The 17,089-nt window shown below is 46.5% G+C and overlaps 1 long non-coding RNA gene across 4 annotated transcripts in view; it reads left to right on the top strand.

Annotated features, from left to right (window-relative positions):
• Positions 1–17,089, top strand: part of LOC311580196 — a 38,745-nt gene that overhangs the window by 1,313 nt on the left and 20,343 nt on the right. Inside the window, exons 2-5 of one of the 4 annotated variants that reach the window (XR_014773392.1) lie at positions 3–125; positions 4,877–5,122; positions 9,402–9,480; positions 10,068–11,539. This is a non-coding gene — a long non-coding RNA (uncharacterized lncRNA). Of the gene's footprint in view, positions 1–2; positions 126–4,876; positions 5,837–9,401; positions 9,481–10,067; positions 11,540–17,089 lie in introns of those variants that run through there. The other 3 variants (XR_014773391.1, XR_014773390.1, XR_014773393.1) reach the window with 3 other exon arrangements.

The following is a 17,089-nucleotide window of genomic DNA, read 5'->3' as shown; positions in this document are numbered from 1 at the left end:
AGGAAATGGATTACAGTGCCAGTCTTTCACTGTGTAGAAAACCTCCATTATCAGCAAGAAAGATCTGTAGAGAGTGAGGCTCCGAGCTGCTGACCACTCAACAGTTGCTGGATGAAATTTTAGAGGTAAAGAGATATTTGTTTAGGCAGCAAACTGAAAATGTGGATTTTGACCGGCCACTTCCCTTTCAGGAGCAGAGTCTTGGTCTTGGGCAGCACTGAGTCCAGTGCTATGTGCGGTCCATTCATTCCTGCTGGGCTGGGGCGGGGCTGCAGTGGGAGAAGGGCGTGGGGAACATAGCAGCTGCGGTTGTGCTGCGCTAACAATGGTGGCCCTGAGTTCTTTCAGCCTGCATCCCGCTCGGCTTTTCTTGTTTAAATTTATTAGGAAAGTCTTTTCTAGGGAAAATTAATAAATAAAAACAAACAAATCATTTGTTTACGTGCATATTTCAAAAGAAACCCCCCTGCATTACCTCCATCATCTTAGGAAAGAAAAGGATTTACTTTATTTTTAATTTTTATTTTTTTAAACATCTTTTAATTTTTACATATACATTTTATTATTACACACATATACAATAAACTACCTATAGATAAAAGGATTTTTCAGTAGAGAAACAAGAGGAATGAAAATGACTTGACTTGTAACATGTAAGTACATTTAACATGGATAAGGATGTAATGACGGTAGGTCTCTCTCTAAGAAGCCCGCACGCGTGCTTTCGGATATTTTCTGAACACTTCTTTCTTAACTCTTGTGCTTAAGATCTGTTTTTAAATCCTTTAATAAACCCCAACTCTGCTTCATTAAAACAACTAAATGGTGCAGAGAGCATAAGGATTGATAAATAGTGTTTGAAAACAGGATTGAAAATATTGTCACAACTAAAAACTAGTGTGTGTGTGTGTGTGTGTGTGTGTGTGTGTGTGTGTGTGTAAGCCAGAGGACAACTAAAGGGGCAGATTCTCTTCTTTCACCATTGGAGCCCCAACGACAAAGCTCACTGGGAGCAGGTGTCTCTTCTTCTTTCTGGGAGGGAAAAAAGTCATACAGTAAAGGGCCATGATGAAAGATAATAGAAATCTTTTTCTTTTTTTTGAAGTACAGTGATGCGTTTCTATTCCTTGACAATACGAAAAATCGAGAAATGTCTTCTTTCCCCAATCATCTGTTCTTTATGCATCTTACAGGAGGCTGAGAAGATGATTCTTTGTCATTTGCCCTCAGAACCATTCTGCTCCTTATGCAAATGAGAGGCTTTTTTCCTCTTCCCCTTGAGCATAAGTAACATAAGATCCAGGTTAGAAACGGACCAGTGTGTGTGTATGTGTATGTGTGTGTTTGTGTGTTTGTGTGTGTGTGTGTTCTTTTTGTTCCTTATCTGATTTAATAGCATTCAAACTACAGAAAGCTATATATATTTGTTTCCATATTGCTAGTTCATATTTTACTGTTAATTTCCTTACTTATATCAACAAGCTGGTACGTGTTAGAACACTCTGCTGACAGGTCCGTTCTGCACACATAGGTATTAGCATGAAAACTGTGTTTCTTAATTGATAGTTACCTATTTGCAGGGCTCAGACCTCACCATATATTTCCTTATCTCATCTCTTTCAAGCCTTGTGCATGCCAGGCCAGGGCTTTTTACCTCAGCTGCATCCCAGCCCTACATCACGTCTCTTCTCTTAGCTTCAGATCGTTTTAGCTTTCTCAAAAAACGCTGCTCTGAAAGGTTCAGTTGCTCGCTTAGTTGGGCCAGTGTATACCTGGTTTCTGAGATCAGAAACAGCTGTGACTGACTACTCTCCTGTTTCACACTCCATGGAATCATCTTGCCTCTTATATCTTTTTTATTTATATATTTTTGGTTTTTTCTTTCTTTCTTTTTTTTTTTTTTTTTTTTGGTTTTTCGAGACAGGGTTTCTCTGTGTAGCCTTGACTGTCCTGGGCTCACTTTGTAGTCCAGGCTGGCCTCGAACTCACAGTGATCCACCTGCCTCTGCCTCCCGAGTGCTGGGTATTTTTGGTTTTTCAACAGTGTTTCTCTGTGTAGCCCTAGGTATCCTGGAACACTCTTTGTAGACCAGGCTGGCCACGGACTCACAGCAAACCACCTGCCTCTGCCTCCCGAGTGCTGAGATTAAAGGCGTGTGCTACCACACTCTGCTTACTTCATAAATCTTTTTTGTTTGTTATTTTGAGAAACAGCTCCTGCAGCCTGGGCTACCTTCAAACCTGATTCAGTATGTGGCTAAGGCTGGTCTTGAACTCCTGACTTTCCTACCTCCATCTCCCAAGTGCTGAGATTATAGACATATGCCATTACAACTAGCTCTCAAAGCTTATTTTTTGTTTTTAATTTGGGTGGGGATTAAAGACGGTGTTTGAAAGCAGAGTGTGGTGGCGCAGGCCTTTAATCCCAGCACTCGGGAGGCAGAGGCAGGCGGATTGCTGTGAGTTCGAGGCCAGCCTGGTCTACAAAGTGAGTCCAGGATGGCCAAGGCTACACAGAGAAACCCTGTCTCGAAAAACCAAAAAATAAAAAAATAATAAAAATAAAAAAAGAAAGACGGTGTTTGGTAATTTCACACATGAGTGCACAGCACTGTCCAGTTCCTCCCAGACTTCCCCTTCCTTCTCAGCGGCTCATGTGCATTCTTCCTGGTCTCTCCTATGTCCATTCAGCCGACTCTCCGCACCACGCCGTCCTGCTTTCAGTGTAGCACATAACACTGTAGATCTTGCTGTACAACACACGTCATCCGTTCTGCTCTTTGTTTTGTTTTGTTTTTGTTTTGTTTTTTCCGAGGCAGGGTCTCTCTGTGTTAGACTTGGCTGTCCTGGACTCGCTTTGTAGACCAGGCTGGCCTCGAACTCACAGCGATCCACCTGCCTCTGCCTCCCGAGTCCTGGGATTATAGGTGTGCACCACCACGCCCGGCTCTGCTCTTTGTTTCATTCTACAGCTTAGAACAGACCAAGAACCGCGTAAGCCAGTGAGCCCAGATCCTTCGTCACCTGTCAGAATTCCATGCCAGAAGAAGCACATCTTCCGTTTAAAAATATCTGACAGTTCTGGGCTAGGGAAATGGCTCAGCACATAAGAGCAGAAGAGCATCGGCCACTCTTCCAGAGTTTCTATCCCCAGCATGCACACGATGGCTCACACCATCTGTGGCTCCAGTTCCAGGGGAGTTAATCCTCTCTTCTGGCTCCCTTGGCCACCAGACACTTGTGTGGTGCATAAATATACATGCAGGCAAAATACAGATACACATTTTTCTTTCTTTCTTTTTCTTTTCTTTTTTGTTTTTTGAGACAGGGTTTCTCTGTGTAGCCTTGACTGTCCTAGACTCGCTTTGTAGACCAGGCTGGCCTTGAACTGACAGCCTCTGCCTCCCTAGTGCTGGGATTAAAAGCATGCACCACCACACCCGGCTCTGAAAGTGTACATTTACTTTATTTTAATTAGCTTTTTTTTTTTTTTTTTTTTTTTTTTTGGTCTTCCAAGACAAGGTTTCTCTGTGCTCTGTGTAGCTTTGGCTGTCCTAGACTCACTTTGTAGACCAGGCTGACCTCGAACTCACAGCGATCCACCTGCCTCTGCCTCCCAAGTGCTGTTATTAAAGGTGTGCGACACCATGCCTGGCTATTTTAATTAGCTTTTTAAAGAAGGGTATCACTATGTAGGTCAGGTTGGCATTGAACTCCCCAGACCCATCCATCTCTGCCTTGTGAGCACTAGGATTAAAGGTAGGTATATGGAGGCCTGGAGAGATGGCTCAGAAGTTAAGTCTGGCTGCTCTTCCAAAGGTCCTGAGTTCAATTCCCAGTTCCTATGTGGTGGCTCACAACTATCTATGATGAGATCTGGTGCCCTCTTCTGGCCTGCAGGTGTACATGCAGGTAGAACACTATATACATAATAAATAATTAAATATTTTTGTTGTTGTTTTTCTTGTCCTAACTGTCCTGGAACTCTCTTTGTATTGTAGGCTGGCCTAGAACTCACAGAGATCTGCATGCTTCTGCCTCCCAGTGCTGGGATCAAAGGCATGCTCCACCATGGCCGACTGCCTGGTTTTTTTTTTTAAACTTATTTATTTTATGTGCATTGTTTTGTCTTATGTATGTCTGTGTAAGGGTGTCAGATCTTGGAGTTACAGACAGTTGTGAGCTGCCATGAGGGCGCTTAGAATTGAACCTGGGTCCTCTGGAAGAGTAGCCAGTGCTCTTAACTGCTGAGCCACCTTCCCAGGCCCATGTTTTTCATTTTTAAGATGTGTGTGTATGTGCCCGTGTATATGCTTGTTTATGAATGTGGACATGTGGGTGTGCACCTGTGTGCATGCCTGTGTGCATGTGCGCGTGTGTGTGTATGTGTGTGTGCGTGTCAGCACCACAGTACACCGTGGAGGTGAGAGATAGGCTGTGTGTGTGCATGAGTGTGCATGTGTGTGTGCGCGCGCGCATGTGCGAGCACGCGAGAGTGTGCATGTCAGCATCACAGCACACCGTGGAGGTGAGAGATAGGCTGGGTTATTGCTCCTTACCTTCCACCTTTAGGACAGGATCTCTGTCTTTTTTTTTTTTTGGTTTTTTGTTTGTTTGTTTGTTTGTTTTTTGTTTTTTGAGACAGGGTTTCTCTGTGTAGCCTTGGCTGTCCTGGACTCGCTTTGTAGACCAGGCTGGCCTCAAACTCACAGCGATCCGCCTGCCTCTGCCTCCCGAGTGCTGGGATTAAAGGCGTGCACCACCACGCCCGGCTCAGGATCTCTGTCTTGTTTGCTCTTAGCCCTCCCAGGTTTACATGGCTTCTATGCTAGACCTGAGCCATCTCCCCAAGCCAATTTACTTTTTTTTTTTTTAGACAGATTCTCCAGTGCTCCAGCCTGGCCTCAGACTTGCTATGTAGCCCAGAATGACTACCAACTTTGGATCCTCCTGCCCACATGTTTCAAGGGCCGAGACAAGGGGCATTTAACACCAAGCCTGTTTTTATGACGTGTGAGGCTTTGAACCCAGGACTTCGGGAATGCCAGACAAGCAGTCTACCAACAGAGCCACATCCCTCGCTGTACTCTGAAATGAGATTTGATGTAAAGGACTTTAAAAGGTAAACAATTGTTCTGGAAATTGGTATGGAAAATGGTAGGTGCAGTGGAGGCCCCAGGATTGAAGTCCCAGAAAAAAACCCCGAGGCTTGGCATTGTGAGAGGCCAGAAGAGGCGTTGGGGAAGGGGCGCCTCAGTTGCTGTGGAGACCCCAGGATACTGGAGATGCTGGGAACACAGGGCCCTTATCAAGGAGGGTGGCAGCTGTGGAATGCGTTGTAAGACAAGCTGTCTGTGCTGTGGATGGCACAGTGAGAGCAGAGAGGCTGCGCAAAGCCCAGGAGTTCATAAAGGAGTCGCACAGAGCGGACACGAGCTTTTTGTTTTGTTTTGCTTTTTGAGACAGAGCTTCTCTGTGTCATTGTCCTGGGTTCACTTTGTAGACCGGGCTGGCCTCGAACTCACAGGCCCGGCTGAGACTGAGCTTTTTATATGATTGGGTTTGGATTTTACATGGATCTGATTTGTAACTTTCTCTTGTGTTTCCCTATTTAAATAAGAAAGTATTTATTCTTGAGACAGAGTCTCACTATGTAGCACTGGCTGTTCTGGAATTCACTGTAGACCATGGCTAGCCTTGAACTCACAAAGATCTGCCTACCTCTTCCTCCCAAGAGCTGGGATTTTAAAGTTATGCTCCAGGAGGCCCAATCTTTTGTTGTTGAGACAAACTTCTTTCTACCTTTACATTGAAAGACATTAGATTTATTGTTTCTTTTTTTTTTTTTTTCTTTCTTTTTTTTTTTTTTGGTTTTTTGGTTTTTTGGTTTTTTGAGAGAGGGTCTCTCTGTGTAGCCTTGGCTGTCCTAGACTCGCTTTGTAGACCAGGCTAGCCTCGAACTCACAGGGATCCGCCTGCCTCTGCCTCCCGAGTGCTGTGATTAAAGGCATGCGCCACCATGCCCGGCCCGACATTAGATTTTTTTTTTTTTTAAGATCTTGGGCTTTTCTTTTTTCTTCCCTTCCACCCTCCCTCCCTCCTTCCTTCCTCTCTTTCTTTGAGATCTTGGACTTTTAAAGCATTGAGAAGTTCGAGTTTGAAATGACGTGTTTGTGTGTCAGTACTGAATGGGGTTAGGGTGGAATGTCATAGTTTTCTTCAGCTGTCGATTTATTACAGGCCTAGAGTCACCTGGAAAGAGGAAACCTTAGCAGAAAAACTACTTTTATCAGATCGCCCAGTGACTGTATCTGTGAAGCATTTCCTTTTTCTTTCTTTCTTTCTTTCTTTCTTTTTTTTTTTTTTAAGTTTTTCAAGACAGGGTTTTTCTGTGTAGCCTTGGTTGTCCTGGACTCACTTTGTAAACCAGGTTGGCCTCGAACTCACAGAGATCCACCTGCCTCTACCTCTGAGTGCTGGGATCAAAGATGTGTGCCACCACACCCGGCTCTTTTTCTTTTATTTATTTTCTGTATGAGTGCTTTGTCTGCATGTACGCCTGCATGCCAGAAAAGGGCATCAGATCCCAGTGTAGATGGTTGTGAGCCACCATGTGGTTGCTGGGAATTGAACTCAGGACCTTTGGAAGAGTAGCCAGTGCTCTTAACCTCTGAACCATCTTTCTAGGCCAGAGGCATTTTCTTAATTGCTGATAGAGGTAGCTGACCCAGCTCCCTGTGGGTGGTACCACTCCTAGGCAGGAGAGACTAAGATATATAAGAAAGGCATGGTGGTGCTCACCTTAAATCCCAGCACTAGGATGCTGGGTGGTGGTGCATGCCTTTAATCCCAGCACTCAGGAGGCAGAGGCAGGCAGATTGCTGTGAGTTCGAGGCCAGCCTGGTCTACAAACGGAGTCCAGGACAGCCAAGACTACACAGAGAAATCCTGTCTAGAAAAACCAAACAATAAAAAAGAAAAGAAAAGAAAAGAAAGAAAAAGAAAAACAAAACAAAACAAAAATCCCAGAAGTCAGGAGGCAGGAGGATCTCTGTGAGTTCGAGGCCAGCCTGCTCTGCAAAGAGAGTTCCTACCTCAAAAAAAAAAAAAAAAAAAAAAAAGAAAGAAAGAAAAGAAAAGAAAAAGAGAAAGGTAAACTGAGTCAGGCAGAAGGAACAAGCTAGCAAGCAGTGTTTGTCCCTGGCTTCTGCTTTAGCACTGTCTTCCCCGGATAAGCCTGTAACTTGCCAGCTAAATACATGCTTTCCTTGCTCATGCTGTTTACGTTAGCAGAGAGCAAACTAAGACCCGCAAATATGTATAAAAACTGGATGTATGGCGCTTGAGAAGGATTGTCATGAGTTTGAGACCAGCCTGGGTCCAGAGTAAGACTGTCTCAAAACCTAGAGAACAGTGCCTGAGTTAAGGATACTCCCACAAAACAAATTAGGAGTAAAAAAGAGGAAAAGAATATAACAAAACATATTTACCAGTTAGTTGGGTGTTTGAGGCACATGCCTGTTACTCCCAGGACTTGAGAGGCAGGGGCAGGGGATCAATTCAGAGCCAGTGTCAGCTACTACGAGGCGCCCCTGTCCTACCCAGCATCCTCTGTGAAATGAAGCTATTTGTCCATGTCACTCTGCCTTCATAGTATGATGTAAATAGGGAGATTCCAGCAGCCAGCTTTTCCAACTTCGCTAACAGAACAACCCAAAATCGATTTTCTTTTTGTTGTTTGTTTTTCGAAACAGGGTCTCTCTGTGTAGCCTTGGCTGTCCTTGACTCGCTTTGTAGACCAGGCTGGCCTCGAACTCACAGCCATTTGCTTGCCTCTGCCTCCCAAGGGCTGGGATTGAAGGCATGCGCCACCGCACCTGGCAAAACAATCAGATTTCTAAGAGATAATAATAAAATAACAAATTATAATAAGATAAAACAAAAACTTGCACACCAGTATTGGACAAAATAAACAGACAGATGGGGGGGAAAAGCCCAAGAGAAGGCACAGGAATCAGAGACTCACTCACACACTCTCACACTCAGGAATCCCATCAAAACACTACACTGGAAGCCATAAAATATATCAGAGGACCTGGTGCAGGCTGGCCCTGTGCTTGCTGCTTCAGTTCCTGTGAGACTGAGGCATTGGTCATGTTGCTTTCGAGAGCCTTTTTCCCCTGTGTCCTTCATCCCCTATGGCTCTTTCTGCTTCCTCTTCCCTTGGTGTTGCCTGGGCCCTGGGGGAGGGATGCGATGGAGACATCCTGTTCAGGGCCCAGTGTTCCTCTGTCTTTCACTCTCTGCACAACGTCTGGCTGCATTTGTCCCATCTGCTGCTGGAAGACGTTTCTCTGAGGGTGGCTGAGCAAGGTACTGATCTATGAGGGTGGCACAATGTCATTAGGAGTCATTTATTCCTGTTTTTGTTTTGTGTTGTGTTTTTTAAAAGATTGGTAGTATTTGGACTTACCCTAGGTCCCTGGGCTGTCTAGTATTGGGCTCTTGGCTACCCAAGAAGTGTTAGTGTGGGTTAGATCCTGTAGAGCAGACCGTACGTCAAATCTGATGCTCATTGGTTACTTCCACAAGCTTTGCCCCACCATCGCCCTAGCAGGACTTGTGGGCAGGACAGCATTGCAGATCACAGGGCTTGTGGCTGGGTTGGTACGTAGGTTTCTCTTTTCTTAGGGTGCAGAGTGCCTTCCTGTCCCAGGGGTGAAGGCTCTAAGTGGGCAGCAGCTCTACTTCTTGTTCAGTGCGTTGTGTAGGTCTTGTCTCCAGCAAACTGGCCATAAGTTTGTGGAGAGCAACCTGTAGTCTTGGCAACATCCTGGGTTATTTGGGGAGTCCCATGGGACTGTTTGGACCACTAACTCAATTGGCTGTACCCAAATCCTGGTGCTGGAATATTTATTTTGTGACAAAACATGTCCAGTTGGGGCTCTGTCTCCCCCCATTATTTTAGTGACTTCATATATATATATATATATATATATATATATATATATATATATATATATATATATATAATTTTTTTTTTTTTAGGACACTTCTACAGTATTGGGTTTCCATACTACCTCTCTAATGGACCTTAGTTTTCTGACACCTTCCTCAATGTCTTTCTTCAGTGTCCTTAGGTTCTTATTGTACAACTCTTTCACTTGGTTAGAGTCACCCCCAAATAGTTTATATTGTTTGAGGCTATTGTGAAGGGTGCTCAGTCTATTTGTTGATCTATATAGGGGGGCTACTGGTTTTCTGAGTTAATTTTGTATCCAGCTGCTTTGCTCAAAGTGTTTATCAGTTGCCGGAGTTTCCTGATGGAATTTTAAGTCCATGTTGGTTGTGGGCCTGCTCTGTCTTGTCCCTTGACGTCTGTTGCCCTTTCTGCTTCTTAGGAGAGCGTGGTGGCTGTGTGCTGCCTGGCAGGAAATTCTTCTGGGATCCCCTGATAGGTGTGGCCACTGGGGGTTCCAGGTAAAATGTGTTTCTGGCATTGGGAACTGACCAGTTAGGAGTGGAGATGGGCTGGGGGTGCTAAGGAGGTCCACAGGAGGGAGGAAAGCAGGGTGTTCCGCCAGGATTAGTTTAGTGCCCTGGAAATGGGAGCAGAGAGTGAGGAGACACCAGAGCAGAAGGGCTGCCACAGAGCTGGCGATGAGACTGGGGGAACAGAGAAGGAGGAAGTGAGGATCTGTACTTGGCCTGCCTGCTTCCCTGGTAGGCGTGGCCCGTGGGTTCCCAGGGAGTGCCTGCTGGAGTTGTCTGTGGTGGGGCAGTCACCAGAGAAGAGTGCTCAGACATGGCCTTAAACCAATAGAAAGTCTTTATTAGCCAGTGGGCAACTATGTTGGGTGTTAGGGACCCCAGTGTAGCACCAGGCCTTTCTCAGGATGAATGAGCTTTTAAGCACAAAAACTGTGTTCTGGGCTGACATACTCCAGTTAGCAAGAACAGTCAGCCAGAAGCAGAACTGCAGAAGCCAAAAGGCATGGTTAGCACATTGAGAGACTTTCCAGAACCACGGACTTTGATGGATCATGCCTTTGTTTTCGTTTTGGCAGGTCGGTGCTGTCTCCGTGCTGAGTTTTACAGCCCGAATGATACTTCCACCATGGCGTCAGTTGAGCTAAGGTCTGGGGGGGGGGGCTGTAACACTGGGGGCCTGGGAAAAATCAATTAGTATGGGGGAATTAGAAAAGGGAGAATCTATGTGAGCCACTGGAGATGGGCCGGGGTGGGGTGGGGCCTCAGCAGGTTATGCTGCAGAGCTAAGGATAAGATTGGGGATTGGACAATGCCCTGGGTTCCATCCCCAGCACAAAATGAATTGTCACCTCTGTATTATGGTGATAAACCTGATTGATGCCTCAATATGAGCTAATGAAAGACAAGTTAAAGCCGGGCATGGTGGCGCACGCCTTTAATCTCAGTACTCGGGAGGCAGAGGCAGGCGGATCACTGTGAGTTCGAGGCCAGCCTGGACTACAAAGCGAGTCTAGGACAGCCAAGGCTACACAGAGAAACCCTGTCTTGAAAAACCCAAAAAAAAAAAAAAAAAAAGACAAGTTAAAGTTGGAGCTGTCAAGATGGCTCAGTGGTTAAGGGCACAGGCTGCCCTTCCAGAGGACCCAGGTTCAATTCCCAGCACCCACATGGCAGCTCAACTGTCTGTAACTCCAGTTCCAGGTGGTCTGACACCCTCACACCAATGCACAGAAAATACATTTAAATAAATTATTATTATTATTATTATTATTTTTTTTTTTTTTTGGTTTTTCAAGACAGGGTTTCTCTGTGTAGCCTTGGCCATCCTGGACTCACTTTGTAGACCAGGCTGGCCTCGAACTCACAGCGATCCGCCCGCCTCTGCCTCCCGAGTGCTGGGATTAAAGGCGTGTGCCACCATGCCCGGCTAAATAAATTATTTTTTAAAAAGACGAGTTAAAGTATACAAATGCAGGTTTATTGTGAGTGGATTATATGAGGGGAGGTGAGGAAGGCCCTGCCTCTGGGCTGGAAAGTTTAGAGTAGAGGTCCGGGTATGCCAGCCACACCCTTTGGCAGGTAGAGACTGAGGGATGCTGGGAGAATCTGGAGGTCAGGTCTGCCTTGGTTGAAAAAGCACCTCAGCTGCTCTTCTGGTTCCAAAGCCCACACTCACTCAGGCACCCAGCACTGGAACAGAGTCTTGAAGCCAACTGGGCAGAGGCACACACCTTTAACCCCAGCACTCCGGAGACAAAGGCAGGCAGAACAGAGGTGTAGGAACCAGGCCCAACTGGGCTGCCTGTCTGTCTTGCTGTTTCATGTCCTGTTTCTAGCAGCTTCCACGTCTGTGTTTATCTTGGTTAGCTAGTCATGTTTAATGCTCTGAGCACGCGCCCCTCCCTTCCTCGAGACTTTTCCTCCTGTGTGCAATCACCTCTTGAGGGATTTCACCTGGGAGGAGGAGTCCTGTTTGGCTGTCTATAAGAAGGCTCTTTGGAACGAAGGAGAGGAGAAATAAACTGCTGCCGCGGCTGCTGCTGCCTTAGCACGAAGGACCCGCTGTGTTATTGTGTGTGTGTGCGCGCGCGCGAGTGTGTGTGCATGTGGCGCGGGCATCACACAGAGGCAGGTGGATATCTGAGTTCGAGGCCAACCTGGACTACAGAGAGAGAGAGAAAAAAAAAAAACCCCAAAAACATAAAACTCTTCTGAAGTCACTCACTGATATGCAGTCACTTACCAAATCACACTATCCTTTAAGCGCTTTGCTGCTATTTTTTTTAATGAAGTAAACGGCTCTTCCTCCTCTCGCTCCTCCTTATTCTTCTGACACACTCTCATGGACCCCACGCTAGCCTCACACTTGCCATATTGCCAAGGATGACCTCAGATAGCTTCTGATCCCTATGCCTGCCCTCGGGAGCGCTGCCGTGATTACAGGCTTGTGCCACCACACCCGGTTTTATGTGGTGCTGGGGAGTCAAATCCAGGGCCTCCCCCAAGGTTAGGCAAGGCCTCTACCAGCTGAGCCACATCCCCAGCCAGCTGGAATCCCAGTTTTTTGTAATACACAATTCATAATTTAGTTGCATTTCATCGACTTAAATTATGCAGCACGGCAGAATGTATGTTGAACCACCTTTGTGCTGCTCCCTTTGTTCTTCGAAGCAGATGGAAATTAGGAGGCAGGCTGGGAAGGTTGCCATGGTGCTCTGGCTGCAGGGATTTAACAGTAATCAAAAGAAGCTCCCCAGTCCCCTCCCCCACACCGGTTTCTCACATTTCTTGTCTTTTGTTAGCTGAACTGCCTGGTCAACGATTCCCAAAGACCCTCCTGTCCCTACTTTCCCAGTGCTGAGAGCACAGGCGTCCTCCACTGCGCCTGGCTTTATGGTCTGGGTGCTGGGGATTGAACCCAAGTCCTCATAGCCTGAGTGGTGAGCACAGTACTTCGGAGCCCTAGCCCTTCCATACACCATTATAGTAAATACGATATTATATTTATTTAAATTAATAGGATTTGTGGAATGAGCCAAGGACGAATGTAGGCTCTGTTTCTTAACAATTAAACTTTATTATACAACCCAACTAGCTTACACAAGCGGGGGAAAAAAGAGTGAACCTTCCGGTATCCGTTCCACGGGACGGGTCCCTAGGTGTCTTTGGCCAGTGCGTTGGTCCGGCCTGTTCGCTGATCCACGTGCCCTCAAGCCCGGTCTGAACCTGTTGCTGCTCTCTCCTCTCCGACTGTCTGTGTCACGTGTGAAGGACGCTCTTCTTCTCCCATTGAGGGTCGGTTAGAAAAACAGTCAGCCGGGCGTGGTGGCACACGCCTTTAATCCCAGCACTCGGGAGGCAGAAGCAGGCGGATCGCTGTGAGTTGGAGGCCAGCCTGGTCTACAAAGTGAGACCAGGATGGCCAAGGCTACACAGGGAAACCTTGTCTCGAAAAAACCAAAAAAAAAAAAAAAAAAAAAAAAGAAAGAAAGAAAGAAAGAAAAAGAAAAACAACAGTCCAGGCGGAGTCCCCAGGTCGGCTTCCTGAATTCCAGGTCCAGGATGGCTCCACCCAGTCTATCTCAAGGTATCCATGCTGTGTCCAAGGGTAAAGCCCGCCAAGACTGCTTTCACCTGTGACAAAGCTCACAGTCTTTCCCACAGACGAACTTGTAAAGCTGGACCAATTTCGCTAGTCAAAGGGCCTAATGGAAGAGAAGATGTGGCACAGCACTTGGGGCCCCATCTTTGACTTCTTTAAACATTGTATTAGTTTTATAATATATTTTTCCTGTTGCTGTGAGAAAAACAAAAACAAAAAAACAAGCCACCACCCCAAAGTAGTGTATCGAAGAAAGGGTTTATTTCGGTTTAGTTGCAGAGGGTGGGTCCGTAATGGTTGGGAGCCATGGCAGCAGGCATGTGGCAGAAGCGGAAGTTGAGATGTCACACCTTCAACCTCAAACAGGAAGCAGAAGCAGAGAAAACTGGGAGTGGGACAGAGTTCAAGCCGAGAGAGACCTCCCAGAGAGAGGTCATAACCTCCCGACAGCTTCCCTGACTCCGCACCAGTGTTCAAGTGCCTGAGCCAATCCGAGACATTTTTCTTTCCCACCACCATAAATATGTAAATCCGGGAGTGCCCTGAGAGCCGGCGTCCTCAGTGCGCTGAAGCGCTTGTGCCTCTTAGAGATTTCCGTTCCCTTCTCGGAAGCTAATTCAGTAGCTTTCCTTCAGGCAGCTGGGCTCTCTTGGGGTTAGAGGTGTGCCCTCATGGAAACTGATTGCTACGGGTTGTTCTAAGATCTGATACTTCCTAGATTAACTGACGGAAAAGTGCCCCCTTTATGGTAATGACCCCAAAAGATGCAACTGGCAATAATGCCTGGCCTGAGGGGGTTGGTTGGTGGTTGTTTTTTTGTTTTTTTTATTTTTGTTTTTGTTTTTTTGAGACAGGGTTTCTCTGTGTAGCCTTGGCTGTCCTCGACTCACATTGTAGACCAGGCTGGCCTCGAACTCACACACAGGGATCCACCTGCCTCTGCCTCCCGAGTTCTGGGATTAAAGGCGTGCGCCACCACCTCCTGGCGGAGTTGGTTGTTTTACATTCATTTATTTATTAGTTGTGTGTGCTTATGTGCATGTATGCGTGTGTGTCTGTTTGTGTGTGTGTACATATGTCATGGAGCACTGCAGAAGTCAGAGGACAATTTTAAGGAGACAATTTTCTCTTTACGATGGGTCACAGGGCTCAAACTAAGTTTTGGGGGCTTTACCTGCTAAGCCATATCCCAGGTCCTATTTGTTTGCTTTTCTTTATTTTATTACTACTACTATTATTATTATTATTTTGGTTTTTCAAAAGTTTTTTCTGTGTGTAGTCCTGGCTGTCCTTGAACTCACAGAGATCACCTGCCTCTCCCTCCTGAGTGCTGAGATTAAAGGTGTGCGGCACCATACCTGGCTCCTGTTTGTGTCTTTGAGACAGGATTTCATGTATTTCAGGCTGGTCTTGAACTACTTTTCCTCGGCCTCTACATGCCAAATGCTAGGATTATAGACATGAGACATTGCACCAGGCTTTCAGGGACATTTAAAAAAAAATATTTCTCCATCTTCTTTTAGATTTGAATTTTGATTAATAATTGAACCCAGGTCCTCTAGAAGAGTAGCCAGTGACCTTAGCCACTGAGCCATCTCCCCAGGCCCTAAACTCGAATTAAAAAACCAAACGTGTTTATCTAGTTAATGTGTGAGTTTCATGTGTGTGCCGCGGCATCCGTGTAGAGATCCGAGAACAGCGTGGGGGAGCTGGCTCTCATTTTCCATGTGGCTCCCCGGGATCACCTGGCTTGCTGGCGAGCACCTTTGCCTGCCGAGCCGTTCCAGCTGCTCCCCACTCCGTGAGTGTGCAGAAGCAAAAAGATTAGAAAAGGCTGCAGGTTTCCCCTCTTCTGCTTCTGTGAACAGCAAACTGTTCTGGGGTGTACACTGTAAGCAAGAGATGCTCGCTTCACCCGGGCTAAGATCCACCCCCGCCCTTAGAAGATTGTCTCTGTAGTTAGTATATTTTAATAAAGAAACCCGCTGTTGAGTCTTTTTTGAAGTCTTATGTATTTTTAGATCTGTAAGAGTGGTAGCACTCTCGCCTCTCGTGTCGCTAAGCAACATACCACACAGTTGCTAGGAGACGGACTAGCAAGGTTGGGGGTAGTTCTCATGCCTCCTGACTTCAGAGCTTCAGGCAAAAGAGCAAACAGTTGGAAAGGGTAGCGAGAGACAGGAGCCGGGTAGCCAGAGAGTGAAATAAGGCAGCTGGTAGGGATTTGAGGGGAAGGGTGTGTGTGGGTTCCGCCAGGAGAGGCTCTTACGCCATTTCCTTGCATGACTCATGGAAAAACCTTAAACTGCTGTACTGAGTTTCACCCTCTGCTTTATCTGAAAAACAAAAAGTAAACTCTGAAGAGAAATCTTTCAATTGTCCTTCCTAAGTGTATTCAGGAGAGCGGAAAGCAACAGTAACGCTCACGGAAGACCAGCAACTACAAAAATGTTTACGAGTATTTAAAATTCCCAGGTCCAAAAAAAAAAAAAATTAAAATTAAATTTCCAAGTCCGGTTGTGGATGCAGCCAGGCTTGATTGCCTGGATCCGCAGCACTGCGTAACCAGACGTGGGGGCACACTGCGCAGAGGGAGCCGCAGGGACGCATTGAGTTTGAGGGCTGCTTGGCAAACACGTGACTCGTTTGCCAGGAAGCCTGGGGACCCACAGTCCATCCCTGAACCACCACAGAGGACCGAGAGCGCCGACTCCCCCCACAGTCTTCTAAGGTCTGCATGAACTGTGGCATGTGTGCACATGAAAAGAATAAAAATAAGTAAAACGCCCAAGCCAGATATACGACCCCGTTTCCTCCTGCTTCTCCTTCACAGTAGCAAAATACGGCAGGACGGGGAAGACGTTAGAATACCTGTTCTGGGCCAAATTTAGAAGCAATGTGGTCAGCCAGACTACTGTGCAGCTGTGTTACCATGCAAAATAAATAAATAAAATAAATTTTATAATTAAAAAGTTAAAAATCTGCTGGGGGTGGTGGAGCACACCTTTAATCCCAGCACTGGGGGTGGGGGCAGGGCAAGGGGGCAGGCATGCAGAGGCAGGTAGATCGCTGTGAGTTTGAGGCCAGCCTGGTCTACAAAGTGAGTCCAGGATAGCCAAGGCTGTACAGAGAAACCCTGTCTCGGAAAAAAAAAAAAGTTAAAAATCTACTTTGGGGTCGGGGCTGGAGCGTGCTCAGTGGTCACAAGCACTTACGTGCTGCTTTTCCAGAGGACCTGAGTTCAGCTTCCCGATGATTCACAACACCAGGCCATGTTATGTGTTCTACCAACCTCCACAGGCACCCCAAAATACGTGGGATACACACACACACACACACACACACACACACACACACACACATAAATACAATTAAAATAAATGTTAGTTGGGCCCAGTGACGCATGTTACCAAGGAGGCAGAGGCCAGCCTGGTCTACAGAGTGAGTTCCAGGGTAGCCAGGGCTACACAGAGTAACCGTGTCTCGGAAAACCAAAGAGAGAAGGGGGACAGCGCTAATTAAACATCAGCTACGCGTGTGTTCTGCTCTTGCAGACGACCAGAGTTCTAACGCCAGAACCTAAGCCAAGACAGCTCTCACTTCAGCTGCAAGGAAGCAGCACTGCAGCACTGCAGCACAGCAAGGGCACCTGCACTAATGTGCAGATCACACACACACACACACACACACACACACACACACACACACCCCACATAATTAAAAAGAATAACAAATGTGTTTTTCATTTCTTAAAGATTTACATTTTGTTTTGTTTTGTTTTTCAAGATGGGGTTACTCTGTGTACCCTTGGCTGTCCTGGAACTCACTCTGTAGACCAGGCTGGCCTTGAACTCAGTGATCTGCCTGCTTCTGCCTCCTGAGTTCTGGGATTAAAAGCGTGCATCACCACTGCTACCGCCGCCACCCGGCTATACCTTTATGCCTCCATTTTGTCATCTTGAAACAGGTGTGCTTAGAGATAGCATCACAGTCTGA

This window comes from Acomys minous, assembly GCF_964271855.1.
Source record: "Acomys minous genome assembly, chromosome: 12".
In the NCBI taxonomy this organism is placed as follows: Eukaryota; Metazoa; Chordata; class Mammalia; order Rodentia; family Muridae; genus Acomys; species Acomys minous.
Note: the sequence above shows the minus strand (reverse complement) of the source record. Positions and strands in the feature narration are given on the sequence as shown.